This window comes from Mus caroli, chromosome 15, assembly GCF_900094665.2.
Source record: "Mus caroli chromosome 15, CAROLI_EIJ_v1.1, whole genome shotgun sequence".
In the NCBI taxonomy this organism is placed as follows: domain Eukaryota; kingdom Metazoa; phylum Chordata; class Mammalia; order Rodentia; family Muridae; genus Mus; species Mus caroli.
This window is the reverse complement of record NC_034584.1, coordinates 69,963,247-69,980,863: the sequence shown is the minus strand read 5'-3', so window position 1 is coordinate 69,980,863 and position 17,617 is coordinate 69,963,247. Positions and strand designations below refer to the sequence as shown.

At 49.9% G+C, this 17,617-nt stretch overlaps 1 protein-coding gene across 1 annotated transcript in view; it reads right to left on the bottom strand.

The window, feature by feature from the left end:
- The window catches only part of Iqank1 (IQ motif and ankyrin repeat containing 1), a 37,036-nt gene extending 19,433 nt beyond the window's left edge, over window positions 1–17,603 (bottom strand). Inside the window, exons 1-2 of the mRNA XM_029470066.1 lie at window positions 17,528–17,603; window positions 12,478–12,564 (exon numbers count right to left, since the gene is read on the bottom strand). The gene's annotated coding sequence lies outside the window, so the exon portion shown is untranslated. The remainder of the gene's footprint in view (window positions 1–12,477; window positions 12,565–17,527) is intronic.
- Between the last annotated feature and the right edge of the window lie 14 nt (window positions 17,604–17,617).

Genomic DNA, 17,617 nt, shown 5'->3' with positions numbered 1-17,617 from the left:
TTTTTAAGCTAAGGACCAAACCCAGGGCTCTACTACTGACCTAAATCCCCAACCCCTGAATTAAACTCTTATGTAAGAAAACAGGTATTTTAAAATAGCATCCCTGTGGCTTGCCTCCATCTCAGCTGATGACCTCATCATGATGGAAGCCATCATGTGGTCAGAAGCCATATTTTTTCTTTTACTGAGGTTAAGAAAAAAGAGTACATGCCATGTAACTTCACCCCCATCTTGATTAAGATAACCATGTGATATAAGCCAACCAAGGCAGCACCCCTAAAGCTTCTTAGTCCTACTGAGCCTTCTGCTCATCATTGTGTCTTCTTTTTAAACCAAAGAGACACAGGTCTCTAAAATATGTTGGATTACAATGGAGTTTTGTATGGTGATAGATTCCTAAGGTTAACAAAAGCCGACTAAGAGATTTACAGCTAATCTCTTCTGCCTTTGCAGTGTTCAACCCATGAGTCCAGACATTTTTAAATAGGGAACAACATATGTTTGATAAATAAGGTACGTTTGATATAAATTCCTAAGGTTTACTCAGGTTGACTGTAATGACTTGAAGACACATGTCTAGTCTCTTTGTCTTTGCTAACTTTGTTGGGCTTTAGCACTTGAATAAACTGAGTCACATGAGAAACTGTGATGTTCTTTAAAGGTACACCATGAAAGGATCAAAAAGAATAAAGATTCCAGTCGCTCTGTGAACTGTATTTATGGTTTACATTTTTATTTTGATGCCAAAGGCTCGTCAATTAAATCTTCAACGCAAACTTAACAAGGATAAAATCGTGATCTTGTAAAAGCTACTAACTTGTAAACTACTAGAGATAATTAAGACATACATGCTGATGGTCCGCCACTTTACAAATGATCACGTCCCTTCATGTGCTCAGAACTAGGCACATAGCCATGCTAAGTATAAATATAATTCATTGACAGGGACAAGCACTGTTCAGCCTCCTGAATGGTTTCAAGGTTAACCCTGAACAAGTGAATAAAAATAAGAAAAGTCTGTTAAACCTAGTAGATGCTTTCACTGCCTCCGAGAGATCTGCTACATATGGCATTTAAAGTGTTTTTTTTTTTTTTTTTTAAATAACTTCCTGTGATATACAGAAATGGCAACTCCTAGTGGCAACCCTAGGGTCTCCAAAGAGGACCATGGGAACAGATCTCTCTCTCTCTCTCTCTCTCTCACACACACACACACACACACACACACACACACACACACACGCGCGCGCGTGGACCGTGTTAATACTAACCACTGGGGAAAGATCTGCCCCATGCCCTGCCTACGGCCAAGGCCCTGCCCAAACGGTAGTCACTGTTGGGTTGGGTTGCCTGGCCTCCTCTACCTGGCCAAGATAGATCAGTTTTCCCAAGTTCCTCCTCCACAGGAAAATCTCTCAGACCTTCTGGGTCTGGCAGCTGAAGGCTAATGCTGTTCTCTGTGACTGCCAAAGACCGACAAACTCCAATGAAATCATTGAGATTACCATGAGGGAGCCCAGGGTAACTGTCCAGGTAGCAGTTACGTCTCTGTCATTTTAACTGATACAGAGCCCATTTGGATTGGAATTCTTTTTTTTTTTTTTTTAAGATTGATTTATTTATTTTATTTATATGAGTACACTGTTGCTGTCTTCAGACACACCAGAAGAGGGCACCAGATTCCATTATAGATGGTTGTGAGCCACTGTGTGGTTGCTGGGGAATTAACTCTGGAAGAGCAGTCAGTGCTCTTAACCCCTGAGCCATCTCTCCAGCCCCTGGATTGAAATTGTTGCCCTAATTTATCCTTCTCTGATCTCTGATGATGTTGATGGCTAAACTTAGCAGCTTAATAGCAGCAAGAACCCAGCTCCCCATGACCCAAGGGTGCAGTTGCCTGGTCAATCCATTTCATATATAAAAATAAGACTCACAGTTTACCTTGCTGGCAGAAAAGAGATAAACTCTGAAAAGAGACAAACTCCCTAAACAGGTTTTAGGGTCAGTCTTTACTGTTCCCCTGCTTAAAGGAGCTTGCTTTGCAATGGCTGCTCTCAGTAATCAGTCACTTTTGTCTCCTGGTAAATGACTAGATGGGAAAAGAAAAGGTTTGAGGTTTGTAAGTTCTGGTGGTCTAAGAAAGTCCTTTAAGGTATGTATAGTCAAGATGTAAAGGTCCTAGGATGTGATGTAAGGTGTGTGAAAAATGGGAAATGGTTCAGGTTCCTTCCCCTTTCTATATGCTAGTGTTATATTAAGATGTCAAAAGTTTGAGGTTTGGGCATTAATCAGTGGAGTTATAATAAAGTTATTAATTTATCTAGCCCCAGTAAAGTACTGCTAATATCATAGTCACAAACTCAATTTTTAAAATGTCCTTTGGTTATTTTCTTTCTTTCTTTCTTTCTTTCTTTCTTTCTTTCTTTCTTTCTTTCTTTCTTTCTTTCTTCCTTCCTTCCTTCCTTTCTTCCTTCCTTCCTTCCTTCTTCCTTCCTTCCTTCCTTCCTTCCTTCCTTTCTTTCTTTCTTTTTTTTTTTTTTTTTTTTTTGGTTTTTCGAGAAAGGGTTTTTCTTTTCTCTGTATAGCCCTGGCTGTCCTGGAACTCACTCTATAGACCAGGCTGGCCTTGAACTCAGAAATCTGCCTGATTCTGCCTCCTGAGTGCTGGGATTAAAGGCGTGCACCACCCCCACCCCACCCCCGGCCCTTTGGTAGTTTTCTAAGTATAAACTTAGTGTCTCCCATTGTGCTGAAAACGTTGCTGACCAATCTATACACCCAGCCCTGGAGAGAGGAAAGAGTGTTCATTTTGGGGTTCCCAAGCTTTTGCAATGGCTCGAAGGCATAAATGTACGCTAGCTGTTTGCAGACACTGGTTAACTGCTTTTTCTACGACGAGGATTTCAGCGCATTAGTACCAACAGCAATGATGTCAGTGTATCCAAAACTTTGTCTCTATTTGTAAAATGATAGAAAAAGGTGCCACGTCCTGCACAGCTTTGCCTTGGCACCCTGGCTATGGCCAACCAGGGGATGAAGAAAGGGTAGGGTCACACATGCAGAAAAGCTGGGGTCGGGTGAGAAGTTGCTCTGGCGGAGCTCCACCTACTGCTGCTGTAACCTCAGTGTGATCATCACCTACAGCGAGGAGGGGTGAGCTAGTCCCGGACTGTCAACACCAGGAGCACGGAGCTGTGGTTGCTAGCTTCACACACTCACACCAATTGTGCCTTTGTACACAGGCATACTTTGACCAAAGAAAGAAACCTTTGCTGTTCCCTACCCTAACTCATACGGGGATATAGGCTTTGTTCATTTCCCATGAGTCCTTGGTACTTGTCATGGCTGTGCACCCCTGTCAATGACAGACATATCCATTCAGAATGTCACTGTAGTCATTGTCTTAGTTGGGGTTTTACTGCCATGAAGAGACACCGTGACCACGGCTGGCACGTGTTGGGGGCTCTTTGGGGGCAGTTTGCAATTAATTGGAAATCTGCTGGGGCAGATATAGACTAGGAGTAGAAGGTAAAGTTAAGGAGCTCAGAGGAAAATTTTTATCCTAGGTGTATACTGGAAAGGTCCTGACCTGTGACCTTGGTAATCGGGGTGGTGGGAGGAGAGACAGAGATGAACTTCATCTTCAGGTTAAGGCAGTAGACAGAAGCTTAGGCTATGATTGACAGGAGTACTTTTTTTTTTTAAAGATTTATTTATTTATTATATGTAAGTACACTGTAGCTGTCTTCAGACACACCAGAAGAGGGAGTCAGATCTTGTTACGGATGGTTGTGAGCCACCATGTGGTTGCTGGGATTTGAACTAAGGACCTTTGGAAGAGCAGTCGGGTGCTCTTACCTGCTGAGCCATCTCACCAGCCCATTTCCCACCGACAGGAGTACTTATCTGGAGTCTGTTTGACAGGTGGCTCTAAGTTGAGACTCTCCTAAGCTAAGCTTCAGAGACTTCAAAGCTCACCCCCTAATGGCACACCTCCAACAATGCCTCACCTACCCCAACAAGACCACATCTAATAGTGCCATTCCCTGTGGGCCTATGGAACCACCACAACCAGGAACCAAAGGAAAAGGGGGAAGGGACTGACAGCAAGATGGCTTAGTGGGTAAGGGAGCTTGCCACCAAGTCTGATGACCTGAGTTCAATCCTCGAGATTTGAAAGTACCCAAACAGTAAAATGAGAGAGCCAGATCCTCCAAGCTGTTATCTGACGTCCATACATGCACTGTGGCAAACCTGTTTTTGTCTACACACACACACACACACACACACACACACACACACACACACCACACTCACACTCACACTCACACTAAAATAGAAATATTTAATATAAGAAAATATGCCAAAAAAAAAAAAAACTTATCATGATGGTGCACGCCTTTAATCCCAGCACTAGGGAGGCAAAGGCAGGCGGATCTCTGAGTTCAAGGCTAGCCTGGTCTACAAAGTGAGTTCCAGGACAGCCAGGGCTACATAAACAAAGCATCTCTCGAAAAACTAAGAAAGAGAGAAAGAAAGAAAGAAAGAAAGAAAGAAAGAAAGAAAGAAAGAAAGAAAGAAAGAAAGAGAGAGAGAGAGAGAGAGAGGAGGGAGGGAGAGAGGGAGGGAGGAAGGAAGAATACAAGGGCCTATGTTACTAGCAGATGAAACAAACTTTTACAAACATTTAAAACAATGTAAAATTTAAAAAACGTAAATCTCACAGGGAGCTGGAGAGATGGCTCAGTGGGTAAGAACACTGACTGCTCTTCCAGTGGTCCTGAGTCTAATTCTCAGCAACCACATGGTGGCTCACAACCATCTGTAATGGGATCCAATGCCCTCTTCTGGTGTGTCTGAAGACAGCTGCAGTGTACTCACATACATAAAAATATATCTTTAGGGGGCTGGTGAGATGGCTCAGCGGTTAAAAGCACTGACTACTCTTCCAAAGGTTCTGAGTTCAAATCCCAGCAACCACATGGTGGCTCACAGCCATCCGTAATGAGAGCTGACGCCCTCTTCTGGTGTACCTGAAGACAGCTACAGTGTACTTACATATAATAATATAATAATAAATAAATCTTTAAAAAAATATATATATATATCTTTAAAGAAAAAAAAAACAAACTAGTGCTAAAGACATATTTTCTCTAAAGACACAGAAATCAAGCTGGGCCTGAGCTGGGAGCTCCCTCCCTGCTAGCTCACCCTCTTAGTGCTAGAAAGGGCCATGCAGGCTGCTGGGTGAGGATTGTCACTAAGAGGCTAACCCAGCTGTGGACCCTAACTATGGCACTGCTGACTGTCCAGGCAAGACGTGTCCATTGGTGCAAGTCTGTTGTGTAGTAACCAACTGCTTTCTGGTTGGACTTGAGGCCTGCCCCACAGGAGGGAGCTCCCCTCTGGTGCTGTAGACCTGGCCAAAAGCCATGGCCTGTGAGGTCATGGATGCCAGTGTGCTTGAAGATACTGCTGTTGTTGTTTTGCTAAATGGGTATGATGTGACTGAACAATTATTTTTATGCACAGAGTGCTGCCGTCAGCTTTAGTTAGAAAAGTTGTTTTGTAAGGGGCAGCAGTAACTATAGAGGTTACTATTCTGAGGTTAAGTGGCTATTGAATGCTCACCCATAAATGGGACATCTACATGGTCCTTGGGAAGGCTCACAGAACATTGCAGAAGAGATGGAAGAAATAAGGTGATCAATGAAAAGGGGTAGCCTGCTGTATGGTGCTGTTTTCCAGGCATGATGTGGACATTATAATCTTTTCCTCTTTTTAGATTTATTTATTTTATGTATATGAGTGCACTGTAGCTGTCTTCAGACACACCAGAGGAGGGCATTGGATCCCATTACGGATGGTTGTGAGCCACCATGTGGTTGTTGGGAATTGAACACAAGACCTCTGGAAGAACAGTCATTGCTCTTAACCGCTGAGCCATAATCACAACAGAGGATATCTGCACAAGACCTACTCAAGATTGAGTCCATTTGCATCCTGCGGTGCTGTGGGGGAAGGGGACTCACAAGGCTCCACCCTGAGACCTGTGGTCAGTTCATAGCTGCTGGGGAAAAGAGAGACATTTTACTCATTAGTGTAGCCACTGATACGGTGGCCGTGCTCCTGTAAATATGTAAATAGTCACACCCACACTCCTAGAAGCAACCCTAGTGAAATGTGTCCCCCTCTCCCTCATATGAACATAGAAGGGGACTGGTCGGAAAGACGGTCGGGATTAGTGGAGGTGGGAGAGGGACAGGAGAGAGTAACAAAGGTGAATATGATCAAGATATATTATATACTTATGCACAAAGTCAGAATGTACAATTATTATATAATTATCTATGAGTAACATGTGCTAATAAACACACAGAAAGGTTTAAAAGAAGGGAAAAGAAGCATTATGTAATCAAAAGTTTTACTACAGGCCAGTTCTACGCATGCATGCATGTAACGGCGAACCATCAATGTACAGAAAAAAACAATCTCTGGGTCAAGCAAGAAACAAACAACTCTCCAGCAACAGCTGGAAGCTGGTGTGTCCCTAACACGGGCAAAACACCAGGCAGAAGGAAGTGGAGAAAGAATACGTAGCACAAGAAAGCCATGGGGAGCCCCCCCTTCAAGAAAGCCAGGACTACCCAACACCCACATGCACATGCTGCCCGAGGGCACAGGGGACGTTCTCTTGGACCTCGGAGGCAACCTGCCACCCTTTCCTGGCCTCTGTAGGTACCTTCATGCACAGGTATATGCACGCACAAATGAAGATACGTACCCGTAACTGAAAAGTAAAAACTAAAATCTTTCTAATAGGGGGAATGAAAGGGGGATCATACTACTGATTCTGCAAATATATAAATAAATAAATAAATAATAAATAAATAAATATAAATAAGGGTAACTGTAAGGGTATAGGGGTGTGAGGTGGGGTAGACCAATGGGTAGTGAAGAGCTTGAAGTCTCTCTCCCAGCAGGGTTAGTTAGGAGCACCTACTGATTTTCCAGAAGACCTGAGTTTGCTTCCCAGCACTCATGCAGGAAGACTTACCGCGACCTACAAACACAGTCTCAGGGGTCCAATGCCTCTGGTCTCTGTGGGGACCTCACTTACACACACATAGCCACCCCTGACATACTCATAGTTTTTAAATAATAAAAAATATAAATTCTTAGAAGGTAATGGGGCCACAGTTAAGAGCTATTTCTGCTCTTCCAGAGGACCCAGGCTCAGTTCTGAGCATGCATCAGGCGCCTTACGACTTGTTTTAGTTCCGGGGACTCAGTGGGCACCTGTGTGCACATGGTGCACACACATGTAGGCAGGCATACACATAAATAAAAACGTCTGAGGGGGAGGGAAACTCCCAACAAAGAAAAGTCCTAGACGCAGTGCTTCCCCGCTGGATTCTGGGTAACAGGGGAAGAGTTTGTGCCGCTTGGGCTGGTCTGCCTCAGCTTTTCTCATGAGGTAAAGACTAGGGAGCACTTCCTACCTTAGCCTATGAGACCAACGTGCCCTGATACTAAAACCAGGCAAGGCAACCACAAGAAAATCTGGGTCAGCACCTGTTGGGATCATGAATACGAATCCCCCCACCACGCACCAGCAAGCCGAGTTCAGTAGCCTAACCAAGTCTTCTACACCGTGATCGAGTAGGATTTATCTCTGGACCGTGAGGATGACTCTATATGAAAACTGACAAACTCCATAGACCTCACCAGCAGAATGAGGGAAGAGATGCATAATCACCCCAGGCGAGACAGAAAAATGTTGAAAGCAGTCAGCCAGGTTTTCGAGACATTTAACATGGAGGGAAATTTCCTCAGTCTAATAAAGGCTCTTTCGAAAACCTTGTGGCGTGCATCATAGTCTATAGCGAAAGACCGAAAGCTTTTCCCGTAACGTCAGGGAGAAATGTCAGGTGTGGTGACCCATGTCTTTAATCCCAGCCCTCGGGAGGCAGAGGCAGATGGACCTCTGTGAGTTTGAGGCTAGCCTGGTCCATGTAGTAGCCGGGACAGCCATGGCTATGTGGAGAGATCCTATTTAAACCATCAAAAAGATGGGGCTGGAAAGATGGCTCAGCCGTCAAGAGCTGCTCTTCCAGAGGACTCAGGTTTGATTCCCAGCAACCAAAAAGATGATGACAAGCATCTATAACCCCAATCCCAGGGCATCTAGTGCATTCTTCTGGCCTCTGCAGACACATGGTGCACAAACCTATATGCAGGGAAAACACCATAAAGTATTTTTTCATTTAAAAAAATGAAAATAAAAAAGACTATGGAGAAGAAAGCAGTTTCTCTTCTATATAACCCAGAACTGAACACCACCCCCACCCCCAGCAACCAGGCGAGAAAAAAAAGTAAGGACGGCGTCAAGTTGGAGAGGAGGGACGACATGCCTTTAGATCCTGAAAAAAGCCAAACAGGCCACCAAAGTCTTGCGAGAACTAATAAACAGATTCAAAACTGATTCTGTTTAGAGTGGGATTGCAAACCGGACCTGTGTGTAGAGCAGAGGTCAGGGCAGGTGGCAGTGTGGCTAGGTCCCACTGCAGGGGCATCCAATGGCCTGTGTGCTGGGGGTGTCCTGTATGTAGGAATGGGCAGACTTAGTGGCCCACTCCACTCAGCACTGGCCAGTGAGCAAGGCTCATCATGGAAGGTGGGGCCAAGTGAGAACCCAAGGCACTTCCTCCCTTCCAGGAGCGAGCCCGGACAAAGCGTTTTCCTGGAGGGATCGTGGATACCACACTCCTTCCCTGTTCACATCCACTTCTCTGGCCTCTGCAAAAGGCAAATCAACTTTGATGGAAATCAGCTGACCACAGGAGGCAGGCAGTTCCTGGGCAGATCCCACGCACGCTCCTGGCTGTTGATAGCTGGCTGCTAAGGTGGCAAACACTCTCTCCTTTTCTACGTGCTGAGGAAGAGTGAAAACAGCCGATCCTCGTGTGGCACAGAGAACAGTATACTCTCCTCTCCAAACGGGGGCTAAGGCTACTCACAGCTTCTCTGTTGTTGGGGTATAGTTCATGAAGGCCAAATGACGGCGCCCAAAAGATGCCTGTGCCCTGGTCCTCGGAACAGGTCAGTGCACTGAGTTTATGCTTAGCAGGGGATCAAGGTGGTGGATGGCCTCAGGTTGCTCATCAGCAAGGAAATGTGATGGCTAACCTTGACAGCTTGACAGGATTTTGGTTCTCCCAGGAGATACACCCCAGGGTGTTGTCTGTGAGGTAGTTTCTGGAGATGTTTGTTCAAGATGTACCCTGAATGTTGGTGGCAACATACAATGGGCCAGGGTCACTGGCTGGATGAAAAGGAGAAAGGGAAAGAACACCAGGCATTCTCCTGTCACCCCAGCCTCTCTTTGTTTTTGCTTTATTTTATTTTATTTTTTTCAGAAAGGGTTTCTCTACTATTAGCCCTGGCTGGCCTCAAACTCAAGAGATCTGCCTTCCTTTGCCTCCCAAACACTGCGACGAACAGCATGTGCCACCATGCCGCCCAGCCCATTCATCCCTCTCTACTCCTCCTTGACTGTGGCTACAAACGTGAGCCTTGGGCTCAGGCTACCATGTCTTCCCTGCTGTGATGGACTGCGATTGTCTTAAACGATAACCCTAAATAAATAAATAATTAAATAAACCCTTCCTCCCTGATTTTCGTCAGGTATTTTGTCAGAGCGACAGGAAAAGTGACTAATGCCAGAGGTGGCACACCAGTGGCCGCAGAGACCCAGTCTGCACACAGGGAGATGGAGGCAAGGAGTACACAGGGGCAGGGGGTAACTGCTACTCAGAAAAGAGAGCAGAGGCCCTCTAGCAGGGCAGGGGTCTTAAAACTGGGAGAAGGAACAACAACAACAACAACAAAAACAAAAACAGATTTGGTCACAATGTCACTAGAAGGAACAGGCTCTGTGCCACCTGCCAAAGTAGCTATCTAGCTGCCAACCCACAGGACTTCTGGATAGCAAGCATGGATGCATACTGCATATTGTAAGACTCTCCACTGATGGTAATGGTCCCTGCAGCACAGGGAAACAGCTCAACACAGTCCTTGAACATCTGGACTGGGGTTCTGGAGTCCACAGGTCTGGGGCATATACAGACGCCCTGAGTTAGGAGAGAGATTGTCATATCTGCATCTCCATTCACCAACTCTGACCCAACCCAGGCCTAGCTAGACATGGTGTCTGTCACACCATCTTCTACGGTTCATCCGTGCCTCCGGGCGGGAGTGAATGGTGATAAGGCAGGTCAGACATGATATACACCTTGACCCAGATGAACTGCCATCAACCTCCGCTAGGCCTGAAGTTCCTGAGGCATGGCAAGGAGACACGACCCCCTTTAGGAGCACTTGTCCATCCACTGCTCTGGGCAGGAAGTGTATCCTAAGTGGGTGCTAGTTGAAGGCGGCCTCCTGGGAAATACGGAGAGGAATCACCCTGGAAACAGGGAATGGAGGGGAGGTCTGAGGAAAGGTGGGGAACAGGTTTGTGGGGACAGTGGCATGTGGAGTGACATTCCTAGAGAGGATCTAGAATCTGGGGACACCTGATAACCATCCCGTGAACTCCAGACAGGAGGCTGTGAACAGAGTGGCCGTGGTAGAGAGGACTGAATCCCAACATTCATCCTTCTTCTAAGATTGCCCTGGACCAGACTTCCCCTGCCGAACACACCTTTCTTCCCAGGCCATCAGCTCTGGCTGACGGCCCAGAGGGTAATCAGAAAGCCATAGTGATTGGGGCTGAGCAGCAAAAAGAAAAAAAAAAATGGCCGGAAAATGGTATGTTCTCAGGGTCTCTTGGAGTAGTCCTGGGATAGCAACAGATTGGAATAGCAGCCACCTGTCTGTTCTGCATAGAAGATAGAGTCGGCATCTTCCCACCACTCCTAAGCCCAGGAGCCTCGGCTGCAGGTGGAGCCCACCCTTGCTCCCCACCATTGCCCAGCTCTGAGCCAGCACCAGATGCCGTGAAAGGGCCATCATTACCCTGAACTGAGTGAAGGTCTCTTCTAGAAAACCCCAAATAGGGGCTGGAGAGATGGCTCAGCGGTTAAGAGCACTGTCTGCTTTTCCAGAGGTCTTGAGTTCAATTCCCAGCAACTATGTGGTGGCTGACAACCATCTGTAATGGGATCTGATGTCTTCTTCTGGTGTGTCAGCAACAGAGGATGCTCATATATGTTAAATAAATAAGTCTTTTTTTAAAAAAGGTGGAAAACCCCAAATGCATTCCTGGCACCCCAGCAGTAATATTCCTGAGGCTACCCTGCCCAGCCACTGAAGGTCTTCCCAGGATATGCAAGAATGAGGGGCAACAGAGGTGGTGTGCGTGCAGGGTGGGCAACAAGCACTAGCCCTTCTGAGGGATCCTGGCTCCTCCCATCTGGCATCTCCTCTGCTCTGAGTCTCCATTGGAGACTGCATCCCCACACATCCGTCTCTGATGAGACTCAGGACTGTCTGGCCCTGAGCTATGCAGAACCCAGGTCAATGAATTAGGCATACACAACTACACTAGAACAACCTACAGACCTCATGTGCATCCTGTCCTCAGGATAAGGCTGGGTCTCCTGATCCCAGCACCCGAGGATGGGAAGGGCGGAGGTTCGCCAGGAGACACGGGTGTTCGCAAGCAACACAGGTGCAGCATTTTCCGAGAGTTGCACAGACAGAGAGCTTTGGAGGGAGAGGCAGAGGGCAAGGCAAGGCAAGGCAGAGTGGCCAACAAGAATAGGCGTCTGAGGCTTAAGTAGACCCAGAAACCAGACAGGGAAAGTATGGAACACCAGGGCCAGCTGAAGTGGGTCCAGACACCAGTCACTGGGAACATTGTGGATGGAGGGATGAGCCTGGAGGAGCTTGGCTAGATGTGTTGGGTTCAAGGTACCCAAAGAGTAGTTAGAAGGTCAGCTGAAGATGGGGTTGGGGCACCGGTACTGAGATCTTAACCTAATTGCGTCTTGGAAACACAGAGCTGGGACCCGAGGCAGGAAGGGAGCTGGCTGGCCAGACCTGGGCCCTCCTGTCCTTAAGCACTGGAGCCCAGGAAGCAGGCACAGACAGGACTCTGGACTTCATGGTGGAACTCCCCAACCACAGCTGTGGCTGGATCATTTTACTACCGCCAGAGGGCGACAGGCTCAGGGCCGGCGATTCAGTGAGACCTTTGGGAGGTAGACTGGAGCCAGGGGCTAGCAAGACATGGGCGGGGGGTGGGGGGTGGATTTTCTGCCTGTTTCTGGCCTGCTGCATAGACTATACGGGCACGCACACATGTATACATATAGGCACGCATGCTTTTGCATGTTCGTGCGTACACACGTGTGTGCGTATGTTCACTCATGCATACCATGCATATCTGGGCCCAGGGCGGTCCCCTTCCTGCCAGTCCCACCACCATCACCGCCCCTCCCCCCAGCAAATGTAGGACACCCAGGTTCTCACCTGCAGGGGCCTGGGGGTTCTCAGAGAAGGACCCTTTGCTTGGATGACTTGCCTTCCTTTGCAGCTGGCGACTCTCTCTCGGCTTCCCTGAAGGAAAGGTAGCAGAGGTGTAAGGATGTGGGTTGTTCCTTAGCCCTGCAGCTTCAGGTGGCATTTATGGGATGTGAGCTAGGCTTGTTCCCAGGCTATTAGGGAAGGACTCTCGAGGCCAGCACATGCAGCAATTTTAATGAGCCTCGTCTTCCAACAGCAAATACACCTTTAACCTGCTACTATCAAGAACCAACCTGTATCTGGAACCAAAAACCCCAGGCCTGGGCATGTGGAAGGCCCTAAAAAGCATGCCTCTCGTAGTCCTACCTGCTGTCTCCCACCCAAACAATGCCCCTGCCATTTTCCAAGCCCTTTAGCAAAGCCTCTCTCCTACTCTGCTCCAGACAGGTGTCTGGAGCTCTCAGTCAGCTCCTGAGGTTTCTGGGCAAGGGCAGAGTGGATGGGATGTGTGTGTGTGTGTGTGTGTGTGTGTGTGTGTGTGTGTGTGTGCTGGGCAGGGCTGGGCCAGGCAAACCAGTCTGGCCAGTGAAGCAGAGTTGGCTGGGATGAGGCTCTGGGCGTGGGTGTGAGTCAGCGGGCTGGGGCTAGGGAGCGACTGGGGAGGATGTCACCTGGAGCGACTCCTCGCAACAGGAGGCCTGGGAAGGAAGCCTCAGATGAGAGTTGGTCCTGGACCCTCAGCTCCACCCCTGGGACTAACAGGTGGGCCATGTGAGGGTCCCTTAGACCTTGCTTTAATTTAAAGGGAGTGCTGGACTCCCAATCATGACAGTAGTCAGGTCCCATGCCCCATCCCAGGAGCCAAGCTAGACTCTTCTTTATGTAGACTTTTGAAGGCTCAGTGTCTTCACCAGCCCACGGTGTGGCCCAAGTGCTTCATGCTGGGCCTAGGGTGGGCCTTCATCTCTGGCAAACTCCTGTCCGGCAGGGTTCATCCGGGTAGGCCTGGGGCTCCAGTGGTCAGCTGGGTTGGGATGACCTATGGCCAGTGAGGGTCTGGGCAGTTAGGGCTGGCTGGTGCATTTGGGATGCAGCTCTTGGCTCTGTGGCCAGTTTGAGTTTCCCGCGACCAGAGACTGAGGGTGGGGTAAAAGGGAGGGCTTGGTGATGCCCAGGCAGGACCAGGCAAGTCCTCAAGCAGCAGTTTAGCTACTGAGAGCCGCCCCCAGTTTCTCAGTCTCCCTCCCAGTCTGTCCAGTGAAGTCTGTGGCCTGTAAAGTCCCGCACCCTGTGTCAGCGTGTTAGTCAGCCTCTTCGGCTAGGGTGAGCCACTGTGCCGCCAAAGTCTCTATAAACTCTCTGGTGTGGCCCAGTGCCACAGAGTGGGACCTGTGGGGCCTATAGGTAGAGCCAGAGCCCTGGGCTCTGCTACTGGAGTGCGGAGATCAGTCAAGGGGCAGCACAGCCACTTGGGACAGCGGGGAGCAGAGGGCTGAACCTGGCTGAGAGCAAGCAACCTCTTGTGGCCTTTGGGATGTCCTCTGAGCTCCCTAACCAGGCCAGTTGATGAGACAGGCCCCTGGGGAGCAGACATCTGGAGAAAGAGGCACTGGATTCAGGGCCATGTCTGGGAAACGAGGGCGAGCTCGAAAGCCCCGAGGCAAGAGGGTGGGCAGGGCCCAGCGGGCAGCTGGGCAGCAGGGCCCTGAGGCTGAGCCCCCGCCCCCCAACACAGGGGGCCCTCAGGACCAGGTGGGGGTGGCCCCGACAGAGCACGTGACCAGCACTCAGCCGGCTTCTCAGGGACACTCCAGGGCCACCAGGCCAGAGCAGCTACAGGCAGCCTGGAGGCCAGTTCAGGACACTGCTTTGGGATCCGAGCTGGTGCTGGCCCCTGAGCACATGGAGGGCTGTGGAGCTGGGGCCCCCATGCCAGCCCTGGGCCCTGAATTGCTGAGACTCCACGAAGTCCAGCTGTGCCTAGCCCAGGAGCAGCTGCTGCTGGAGGATCGGAGGCGGCAGGTCCAGCTGCAGATGCAGCTGTGGCAGGAGGAGCAGCTGTGGCTGCAGCAGCTGCAGGAGGAGCAGCTGTGGCTGCAGCAGCTGCAGGAGGAGCAGGCCTGGGTGCACATGGAGGGGCTGCAGCTGGCTGTGGCCCTGGAGCAGCTCCGGAGTGAGGGCCTCGAGGCACTGCAAACCCAAGGCCAGGTAAGGCCTAGAGAGGTATGGGGCAGGGGCTCGGGCAGTGACGGTACAGTGGACACTCAAGCATCTTATAGGTGTGTGAAGGTTGGGAAGCCAGGTTAGCTGTAGAACGTCTGTGGGCCTGTCCACCAAGAGGGGCTAGTGCGCACTACATAGGATGTTGCCCGGGTGAAGGACAGCAAGCCTGCCCAGACCACCCAATGCTTGGTAGGCAAGGTCATTGAGGGAGGGAACTTGTTTGGGGATGGAGGTGTCAGGGGACCAGGATAAGTAGCTACAGGAGTGGTCCAGGGCGGTAGGGTGGGGGGAGGGCGGGTGCACAGCTGATAGACAACATCAGAACCAAGGAACAGTCCCTACCCCAAGCATCCTAGACAACTTCTCTGTCTGGTCCACCCGCCCTGCCCCGTGTTTACTGCAGCTTGGTGCCCAGGGCTTGAGATCACAGAGGCAGAACGCAATGCTGGTACCCATTATCCTCATTCCAGGAGGAAGACTGGCCTCAGACGCAGCTGGGGCTATTTTGGGCAACTAGGATCTCACCCCAGCGTAGTGTGGAGTCACCACTGCCTGTCAGCCCCAGGGAATCTAAGATGTGGAGCTGCGTGTGGGTCTGGGGTGGGTCCCCTGACAGCGGGTACAGACTCCAGGCAAGCTCGGTGCAAGAGACAGTCTGGGAAGATGTTCACAGCTGTGGCAGAATGAATGGGACTCAGAGCAGAGGGGTGGAAAAAGGCTGCAGGAGGGTAGGCACGGGGGGAGGGGGGGTGAGGGAGACCTTTTTCTGATGCTCTGCAGGAGCCAGCCCAGGCTGGCTGTAACCCTTCATCCTTCCTGGAGGTGCTTACAGACAAACAGTCTGAAGGGGAAGGCAGGACTGTGGGATGGTGAATAGACAGCCACTTAGCATGAAGATTCCCAACTCAGATTCAAGGCCTGCTTTTTCTCAATATTGCTTTGTTGCTGTTGTTGTCGTTTCCAGACAGGGTTTCTCTGTGTAACCCTGGCTGTCCTGGAACTCACTCTGTAGACCAGGCTGGCCTCAGATTCAGAGATCCGCCTGCCTCTGCCTCCTGAGTGCTGGGATTAAAAGTGTGTGCCACCAACGACCTGCTTCGATATTGTTTTTAAGATATCTGCCCCTCCAATCTCCTCCTTACCCTAACACTTTACCCTCCTGAGCACTGTACCCACACCCCTTCTCCAGCTCTAGACGTTCAGGGTGCAGTGGACATCTGAGCTTTGAGCTCACAAATATATCATCCCACGCCCAACTGAAAGGTCTCTTGGAAACCACTTGGAGAGAAAGGGTTTCTGTGTGCCTAGTGGTCTCGTAGTCAGTGTTGGGGTAGTGCCCTGGAGGTCAGAGGGGGCACTCACCAGCAGTAGCTCGAAGCTTGGACCCAGGGAGGAGCGCCTGCCCCTTCCCTGCTGCAGCTTTGGGCCCCCCCTTCTTAGTGCTCATTCTCCTGGGGGTGGGAAGGAAAAGTCCAGGGATGGTACATTCAGGAGGGCAGCGAACAAGGCAGTGGACATACTGCCCCGGCCCTGGATGAACATGCAGCAGGAGCATAGGCCTCGAGCACGTCCCCCAGCCAGCTTCTTGGTCTACCTGCCTGCCCCTGGTGGTCTAAGGATGTGCCCAGTAGCTCGAGGAAGGATATCTAGCAAGAGGATGCGTCCCTTTATGCTGGTACCCCTGTCCTCTACAATTCTGGCTCTGCCTGTCCTTCTGTGTTCTAACACCATCCTCTAGATCGCTGGGCTAGAAGCTCAACAGCCTGAACTCTGTAGACTTGCTTTCAACTACTGTCAACGTGGGTCTGCTAAACACAGGCCCTCCCCACCTGCAAACCCTCTTCCTTCTTGGCCTTGGGAATCTCTGCTGTCTGGTTCTGGAAGCAATGCCCTTCTCCCTAGTATACAAGGCAGGCCCCCCCATTCACTCCTCTTGGAAGAACTTTCTTTCCACTCCTGTTTTAGTAGGGTCTTCCAGTGCCCTAGAACCCCTCACAGGGCCAATGAATAGGAAAGCGGGTAGTGCAATCGCTGACTCCATACACCTATGTACCCACTGGGCTGGGGCCGCAAGGCTCCAGAGTGCATTTGGGGATGGAGTTAATGAAATGTTATCCTAAAAGTAGGACCAGAAAGTGACTGAAAGTAAGCTGTCTTGAGGACAATGTTCAGGCAGGTGGCAGACATTGAGAATCTAGAACAGGAGAAGTGGTAGGAAGGAAGCTGGCTTGGACATGTGACTGAGTTCAGGGCACGGCATGCGTAGAGGAGTGGGTTGGAGGGAGGGCTGGGTAGATTAGGGCCCTAGGAGGAACTATGTCCTTAGGTGTACCGGTGATGTGTTGGGGTTGATACAAGCATGAGGTTCCCTGTCTGTAGAGGATCCAGTACTTGCAGCATCTTGGGTGCAGACTCTTTTAATGTGCATGTATTAAGACGGGACCTTTGTGTCTTCAGTTGGTTTGCACAGGAAAGGATCAGTGGGTGCCAGGACCGACACTGTTGGAGCAGTTTAGAGAGTGATCCACATGTGAGATGGGAACTTGGGGGGTACGATTGGTTTGCGGGATTCTGTGTGGCAGAGGGGCTCCTGTTGATGGATCACTCCAGATTCCCTTGTGCCTGAGGGGTCCCATGGGGACAGATGAGTGTGCAGGAACCTTTATGGTTGGGCAAATGAGTGGGGAGGTCCGCGAAGTTCCTATGCTGTCGGTCTCATGCGCGAAGATGAGCCTGCGGGGAGTGGACTGGGGAAACTAGAGGTGTGTCTGCGAACGGTAGGGCGGTCACTTGGGTGAGATGGGTACCCAGACCCCCCTGTCTGAGACCTCACCTGCCTCACCTGCCTCTCGCAACACAGAGGCCAGAAGCTCCTCCCCTCGCGTCGAGCTGGCCAGTTTCCTAGCGACTAAGCCGGAACTTC